Source organism: Rhagoletis pomonella, unplaced genomic scaffold (assembly GCF_013731165.1).
Source record: "Rhagoletis pomonella isolate Grant_MI unplaced genomic scaffold, Rhpom_1.0 Rhpom_scaffold_00343, whole genome shotgun sequence".
In the NCBI taxonomy this organism is placed as follows: domain Eukaryota; kingdom Metazoa; phylum Arthropoda; class Insecta; order Diptera; family Tephritidae; genus Rhagoletis; species Rhagoletis pomonella.
The window spans coordinates 1-9,415 of record NW_023458897.1 but is presented as its reverse complement, the minus strand read 5'-3'; positions in this window follow the sequence as shown (position 1 = coordinate 9,415).

The following is a 9,415-nucleotide window of genomic DNA, read 5'->3' as shown; positions in this document are numbered from 1 at the left end:
CCCCGCCGCCGTACTTGAATAGCTCAGCTGGCAGGCTGTCAGCTCCAGCGGCTTTGTTGTTTTTCAGCCGCGTTATTGCTATACGTACCTCGTCATAGTCAGGCGGTGGAACGTCGACTCCGTCATCATCGACTGCGGGCTCGGGTTCTTCTTCTCCACAACTTTCCGTGCTGCTACCATTTAGCAGGGCGGAAAAGTGTTCCCTCCATAATTTAAGTACTCTGGACATCAGTTACTAGGTCGCCATTATTGTTCTTACAGGAGTGCGCCCCGGTCTTTAAACCTTCCGTAAGTCGGCTAACTCTCTGGTAAAATTTTCGGGCATTCCTCCTGTCGGCCAGCATTTCAAGCTCTTCGCACTCACGTATTTCGGCCTCTCTCTTCTTATTGCGACAAATACGTCTCGCTTCCCTCTTCAGATCCCTATAGCGGTCCCACATAGCCCGATCGCAGCGTGGCCCTGTAGGCGGCATCTTTTTTCTCTGCAGCTTCCTGACACTCCTCATCGTACCAGTTGTTCTTTCGGGCTCGCTTAAATCCGAATACTTCTTCGGCGGCGGTACTTAATGAGCGGGAAATGTGGTTCCACTGCTCGCATATGTCTGTTTGTTGAAGAGTGCTCTCTGAGAGCCGGTGTGAGATTTGAGTAGCGAAAGCGCTGGCTGTCTGTTGTGATTGCAGCTTTTCGACGTTAAGCTTTCCTTGCATATTTGGGCGCACCTTTTTTGGTGCACAGAGGCGGGTGCGTATCTTGGCTGCAACAAGATAGTGGTCCGAGTCGATGTTTGGGCCTCGGAGTGTGCGTACGTCTAAAACACTGGAAGCGTGCCTTCCGTCTATCACAACATGATCGATTTGGTTTCTCGTTTTTCGATCCGGAGACAGCCACGTAGCTTGATGGATCTTTTTATGCTTGAACCTAGTACTGCATACTACCATGTTTCGGGCCCCGGCGAAGTCATCAGCCTCAATCCGTTGTCGGACGTTTCGTCGTGGAGGCTGAATTTTCCGACGGTGGTTCCTTCCTTGCCCACCCTGGCATTGAAGTCGCCAAGCATGATTTTGATATCATGATGGAGGCAGCGCTCGTACATGCGCTCCAAGTGCTCATAGAAGAGACCCTTGGATGCCTCATCCCTCTCTTCCGTCGGGGCATGGGCGCAGATGAGCGAGATGTTGAAGAATCTCGCTTTGATGCGGATTGTGGCTAGACGCTCGTCCACCGGGGTGAACGACAGTACTAGGCGACGGAGTCTCTCTCCCACCACAAATCCAACTCCGAATTTGCGCTCCTTTACATGGCAGCTGTAGTAGACGTCGCAAGGCCCCAGACATTGTTTGCCTTGCCCCGTCCAACGCATTTCTTGGATGGCGGTGATGTCAGCTTTTGTCCTTACGAGGACATCAACCAGCCTGGCAGAGGCACCTTCCCCATTAAGGGTCCGGACATTCCAGGTGCATGCCCTCAAATCGTAGTCCTTTAAACGTTTGCCGTAGTCGTCATCATAAGGGGGGGTCTCATCCGAGGCTTTGCCTTGCTTCTTCACTGGAAGTGGTTTTTACGCGGCGGGTCCCAAGCCCAGCGCACAACCCATTGCTGGGACGAGGGTGGTTTCGCAACCAAATACACGTTTATATAGCAACCGCTTGCTCCAAGCAGACACCCGCTTGCAGCCGCACCTACTGGTGAACAGACGCTGCAGACTTCAGTGGGCCCTTAAACCGAATAAGTCGTAGTGGCCCCACCGAAGCTCCCTCTCTTTCTGCCGTGACCCAAGGCTCCACTCGGATTGGTTACCGCATCTCGCACATGGGTTGCTCACGTTGCCCAGAGTGCGCGAACGAGGACGCAAGAGTCGGGATTGAGTATAGCCATGCAACTGTAACTGCATACCCAGCGCAACGACTATACCTCATTGCACTCCAGTATGCAAACGTACATTTAGATAATTTCAAATCGGCAAATCTTTTTTTAAAATCAGCTTTTAAATCATGTGCAATATTTTTTTCTAGCCATGGAAAATGATGAAATGTTCTTTTTTTGAGATCATGATTAAAAATACGTAGCTTAGCTTCCACCATAGATCAGGTATTCACAAAAATCCATCGCCAAATCTTGGAAAAGACCCGCGAGAATAGGATCGACACACTCCATTTATTTGACGATTCCAAAGCCGCTTTCGACAGCACGAAGAGAAGTTGTCTCTATGCCGCGATGTCTGAATTTGGTATCCCCGCGAAAATAATACGGCTGTGTAAAATGACGTTGAGGAATACCATCAGCTCTGACAGTATTGGGAAGGACCTCTCCGAGCCGTTTGATACCAAATGAGGTTTCAGACAAGGTGACTCCCTTTCGTGTGATTTCTTTAATCTGATGTTAGAGAAGATAATAAGAGCCGCAGAACTGAACCGCTCAGGCACAATACTTTACAAGAGCGTACAATTGCTGGCTCTCTTCTCGGGATAAGATAGAGAGGCAAAGCGAATGGGTCTGGTGGTGAACGAGGACAAAACGAAGTATCTTGTGTCATCACACAAACAGTCAGAGCATACCCGTCTTGGCACACACGTCACTGTTGACAGTTACAAGTTTGAAAAAATAGACGACTTCGTTCATTTGGGAACCAGCATTAACACCAATAATAATGTCAGCCTTGAAATCCAACGGAGAATCAATCTTGCCAACAAGTGCTATTTTGGACTGAGTAGGCAATTGAGAAGTAAAGTCCTTTCTAGAATAATTTTCGACAAATCAAAAACAAGTTTATTCTCTCCTTGTAGAGACAAATTCAAGTTTTGGAAATGTTTCGTCATACCGATAAAGAACATTAAGTCAGAAAACCAAGTTTCATTCTCCAATTGCGGGTAATGTTCCGATTTCAATTTGCGTATGTGTATATAAAAAGAATAAAATAAAACAAAAAAACAACACATTGGAATATAATGTCCAGCAAAGAAATATGTACATATTTTAAAAAGTAAAAAGAGCCAAAATGTTCTAAGCAAGGAGAAAGTAAAAAGAGCCGCGCTTTGCTAAGCAAAGAGCCGCATTTGGCTGAAAGAGCCACGTTTGCCCACCGTTGATATATACTTATTTAAAATTTTAATTATGTACATATTAAAGGAAAAAAATTCTCTAAGCATTTTTCCATCAACAATTAACAATAGAGCAGTTTTTTCGCTTAACAATACTATGCTTCAGGTCGCGTATTTTTTAGCCGCCCTGGCTGAACTCGGATAAATAGCGGAGTTTGTGTTGTTGTTTTGTATGCGTTTCGATAATTTACCGAGTGTTCTTTCGTAGCTAGGTTGAAAAAGGAATGCACCCACTATAACCACTTCTCCGCGAAGGTTTTTGGCCACGGCGCTGGTCATCTGCCACGTATATCCCTAGATCTTATAAAAGAAAGCCTAAAAATATGGATGTTCTCTTACAGTTCAGCTACAACTACATCTATTTTGTTCCGGTTATGAGGTGCGTTTGTCGAAGGCTGAGGTCGAGATCCAGAGTCCAGTGTAGGTCCCACCAACCTCTACCAAATAAAACACAATATTCTCGTGTATTTAATTCGAGCACACACACACACGGCGCTATAACTACAGTGCTGCCAATAGGGTTGCCAGACCTAAAATGCCAAAAGGGATAAGAACAAATTGGGGGACTTGGGGCACAACTAGGGCTGCCAGATATCTCGGTTGCCAAACCGGGACACTTAAGGGGGGAGAGGCCTCTCGCTCCCTTCCCTTTCGTTTTGAAAAAAATTACGTACGAAAGGATGTAGTAAAATTTTATTTTGACAAACAAAACCAAAAACATAAAAACATGAGATCATGAGATCATTACAACGTACACCAGCAAAACAAAACAATTTATCACAACTAAAGCACAGAGAATTTTTCACAATGCATGTACTTTTTTTGTTCCTTATAAAAATACAGTTTATACTAAATACATCAGAAAACATAAAAAATAAAATTTCTAAACTTTGTGCAAAACTCGGGAAAATGCAATAAATTTGCACACAAATTTGCAACTTTCTATTCAGAGTTTTTTATAAAAATTTTGAAAATGAAGTTTTGCAGCCCATAAAAATTTAGTTGATTTTTGGTATTGTTTTTACTGAGAGTTCCTTCCATACAAACTATATTCGACATTTTTTTTGTATGTGGAAGACACTGTCAGCAAAAAATAAATAATTGCAAAAAATCAACGAAATTTTCTGGTAACTTCAGACTTGCACTTTACTAATTGGCTCAAAAGCTACATTTTCAAAATTTTTCTAAAAGATCTGATTAGAAATTGTGATCAGATGAAGGAGTCTCCGAGCCAATAATTTTGTACGGCACGGTACTTATAAGTAATGTAGGTTTCACGAAAGAAAAATAAATAAATACAAGGTAACATTAAAATATCAGTCATTTGTTTCGTTGCTGTGAACTTGCTTCAAAAATTCTGGCTTTTGCTTAATATAATTGTAAAACTCTGTGCATGTCATTTTGAACGTATTTAGGTACATATACTAATCATCACCTATTGCTTGTGCAATGTTCAACTATCTCGAAATGTGACTATTTCACAAATTAAACCAGTGCACTTAGAGAAAGAAGTTTAGAATTAAACAAGTAAGAAGGTCTAAGTTCGGGCGGAGCCGAACATTAATATACCCGGCGCAAGTATTAAATATATGTTTTTTCACCCTTCCGAAACCTTCCGCTAGATGGTAAGCCGGGGTGTATCAATTTTGAGTAAGTTAGCGTCCTTAAATTTCGAAATATTGAAATTTCAAGCCTTTCTGAAATTTATTGTTATATGAAATGCGGCCGTAATTTTATGCCGATTTCAACAATTTTCAACGCTTTGCTTTTATGTGGCAAGCGCAATAACCATACCGAGTTTGGTACAAATTGGTAGAACGGTTACCGAGATACATATACGTGATCATAAGTGGGCGGTGCCACGCCCATTTTCCAAAATTTTATCATAAACGTATTTCTTGGTAAATGATGGTTGCAAGCGTCAATTTTGAATAAATTAGCTTTAATATTTACTGATTTATCGAAGATTTCGTATTTCTCTAAATTACCCCTATATGGAATGTGGGCGTGGTTATTGTCCGATTTTTAAAATTTTCGGCCATTTGGTATGCTGTACCAAAGCCAACAATTGTGCCAAGTTTGGAAGAAATCGGTGCAGCGGTTGCCAAGATATACACATGTAACCATAAGTGGGCGTGGCTACGCCCATTTTTGAAAAATTTATAATTTTCTTATTTTTCGTTTCAAAATTATTATAAATATCAATTTTGAGTGAATAATCTTCAGTAGTTACTAAAATATCGCAGTTTTCGTATATCTGAAAATTACCGTTATATGGAAGGTAGGCGTGGTTATTGTCCGATTTTGCCCATTTTCAATACCATCCGTCCTACGCCCGAAAGAAGTACACGTACCAAGTTTTGTTAAGATATCTTAATTTTTACTCGAGTTATCGTGTGCACAGACGGACGGACGGACAGACAGTCACCGCTTAATCGATTTCTCTTTTCATTCTGATCATTTATGTATACATTTGTCTATATCTATCTCGATTCGTTTTGCCTGTTACAAACAACCGTTATGTGAACAAAGTTATAATACCCTTGTGCACAAGTGCGCTCGGGTATAAAAATCGCATATGAAAGAGCACCGACCCAACTCGTAATAAATTTAAGTATACAAATTTTAGTATTTACTATCGAATTATTCAATTGAAATACGCCAATATTAAAATGAAGCGCTTTGCACTTAAGGGATGCTTTTTCATAATTAAGTTAAAAAATAATTAAATATTTAAATTCCATGCTGCCTGTAATGGGATTTGAACCCCGACGCTCTGGAAATTAGCAAATTGTGGCAAGCATCTTAGTGCACTCAGCTACAGCCAGACATGTAAATGTGCATTCAAATGTTCAGTTTGATTCAACACCACATGTGCGTGGTATGAAAGTATTGTTGTTAAATACGAACATTTTAAAACGATAATCAAATAAATAATATTCATGTTTACTATGCGTTATTTCCCCCAATAAATTCATAAAATTTTTCTTAATATTGCAACGCATTTTATCTCTCAGTGTAGTCATTTTTATGCAAAATTTGTGCAATCAAATCGAAAACCGGGACACTTAAACGAAACCCGGGACATGTTAAGGATGGGCCGGGACGCCGGGACAAATAGTCTAAAACTGGGACATGTCCGGGAAAACCGGGACGTCTGGCAGCCCTAGGCACAACTGAAAAAGAAAAAGGGGTATTTTTCGGGGGACAAATAAAACTAAATGCATTCAACAAAAATTTATGTATTCGTTTATGGAACAACAAACCGTTCGAAAATATAAATTTAATATCATTTGAACAAAACAAAGTTACACTAGCGATCAAAACTGAGTGCATGGCGATTTTATTTTTAATATTTACAATGTTTTTCTGGCAAACATTTTTGTTATATTTTATACAAATCTTTTTCATGCTTTAGCCAAAACCATAAAATTAATTCAACCTTTGAAATTGAATACAAACTATTGAAACATTCAACAAATTTCCATAAAAGTTTTGGACTTTTTAATATGAATTCTTGGATATGCAGTTACATGGCTAAGTTTTATGTGGCTAAAAACCGCATAGGTCTTTGATACTTTTTTGCTGATGTCTTTTTTCCATACAAAGATTAATTTGAAGAAATTGCGCAAGAACGTTTGTAAAAAACAAAAAACAAAAAAATTAATTAAATTTGGATTCAATTTCAAAGATCGAATAAGATCTGAGAGGGGGCAATATACACTCTAAAAAGTGCATGTAAAACTACTACTGAAAAGTGTTTATTTTTCAACCAGATTCTGTGTAAATATACGCACAAGATGTTCAAGATTTGATTTTGAACATGAGTTGTTTAAAATATGCACATAAATATACACATGAAATGTTTAAAATTACAAACATTTTGAAAGTAAAAATATATTTTCTACAATTTTAAACACTTTGTGTGCAATTTTTCTCTACATGACAAATTTGGTATTTAAAAATAAAAACACAGTGTTTAATTTTGCACACATTAGGAGAGGAAACTGGTTACCTCTCTTTATGTGCGTAAATTTAAATACAAATTTTTTAGAGGAAACTTACAAACATTTTTTAGAGGAATTGTACAAATTGTTTGATCCCAGCTTTATGCTGATACTTTTTTAGTTAAGCACTTGTATGATTTTTCTGCTAATTCGTTTTCTTCTAGAAATGTCTTAAAAATTTATTCCCATTTACCCATTTGGAAAAAAAATATTTAAACTTTATCTAGTCCGTCAGCGCGGCTCTGAGCAGTTACTATGCAATTCGATTCAAAAGAATTTTCGTCCGAAATCGGATTTACCATTTTACCTATTCCGAAATCGAATTGAAATATTCCATTTTCGGATTTCCATATTAGATTTACGGATATGAGCCATTACGTAATCCATATTTGATTGCCAAACAAGTATGTATGTATATATTGTTTCTTAGAAAAAATTACTTACATATTAAAAAATAAAAACGTTTGTTCAAAAAATAAAAAAGGTTTGTCGCCCAATGAGATTCGAACCGCGGAATCCATGTTCACTAAGCAAATGCTCTTCTACTATGCTAACATACGGTATAAAGTTTCGTTGCCAAAGTACACACATATTCTTGCTTTAAATTTTTTATATATATATTTTTTTTTTGTTTTTTTCATCGCTCACAATCATTGCCACCAAATGAAAAGTAAAAATATTCGAAAGTAGAGCCAAATGAATGGAAATTGTACTCAATCCGAAAGTGTTAGATAGTATGAATTCATACAATCGAATCAATCGGATCGAATACAACTTTCAAGTAGTTTTAACTTTCGAATCGAAATACATAGTAACCCCCCTGATATTTCTTTTTTAAAATTTTATTATGTGTTGAATATATTCTTAAAAGTAATCTTACACAACTAATATATAATATTGTAACCATTAATAACTTAAATTTAATTACATCCTAAGCGTCTGGGCGAGTTCCAAATTGCATGTTGCTTGTATTTGTATAAAGTATCGAGTTCCTAGAAGCAACATACTTTTAATATGCACAGTATTATGTCCCAATTTACTCTTCACGCGTTGTAGATACGCATGAATCAAACATATCGCGCATAAAATTTTTTGTTACGCTCAAACTGAAACAAAGCAGCAGGTTGTACTACTGACATTGTATATATTAGGGGTATTCTCGAAGTATTGCACGATGCACGTATTGCACGAAATGCAAAAATACTATCCCAAATTTCGAAGAGTACGAGAGCACCCCATTGCAAAGTGGTAGAATGCATGGGTAGCAAGCAGCGAAATTATGTATCAAATACAATAACAAGAGACAGCAGAAAAAAAATGAAGTGAGCGAGATGAGAGGAATGAGAGAAATATGTAGCAATTCCAACAACAAAACAACTAGCACAGGGTCGCATATATCTTGCTATGCTATTTTGCAAAATATATACATGGGTTTCGACGTTGCATATTTTGCAGCGATAGGAAATGTCGTTTCCCATGTATTTTGTTGTTGTGTGTTTGCAAGTTATGCAATCCATGCAATCCGTGCTACGTGCAATGGCTTTGCAAGATTTGGAGAATACCCCTATTGTGTATATACTATTTCGCATCAACATGCAACTTGGAACTCGCCCTCTGTGTGGTCAACAACTTTTTGAGTTGACTACGTTTGCCTTTGAGTCGGCCTAAATTATCCTTTTTTAATCCCTTGTCTTATTTGGGTCAAATCTAGTATATGCCAAAAAAAAAATTTTTTTTTTGAATTTAAGGAATCTGAGCATGCACAATACTCAAATGGCATGTAATCAATATATTCTTACAGTTTCGCGCGTTTTAATTGATCCTAGAAAAATATATTGACCTCAAAAGGAAAGAAGACATTTTCTTACGTGTACTTCCTATTGGAAAACTAAAGGCTCGCTGCGGCACCTCTTGCAATTGTCCTAGAGGGGTGAAATCCATGGAGGAAATGCTAAAATTTGAGTCATATTCCGGTCGCAGGATTTTTCTTTTTTTTCTTTTACGTGGTCTAATGTACATATATGCTTATGTTCAAATGCAAGTCGCTTCTTGTTTATGTTATGTTAAAGTGAACCGGCCAATGAACTGGGCAATGAGTACGCGTACTATGTTTTGATGCTTGATTATGTTTGTATGTTTCTTGTTACACTACACCACTGCAGACCTCTATTAAAAGATCCTTCCAAACATAGTTTAGTAAAATTATTTCCCGTTTTTTCTCGCTATTTTTTACCAAACGAATCATCTGATGTAATTTTTCGGTTATGGATTATCTTGCACTGATTTTAATAAAAAGTTGGGGCATTTTG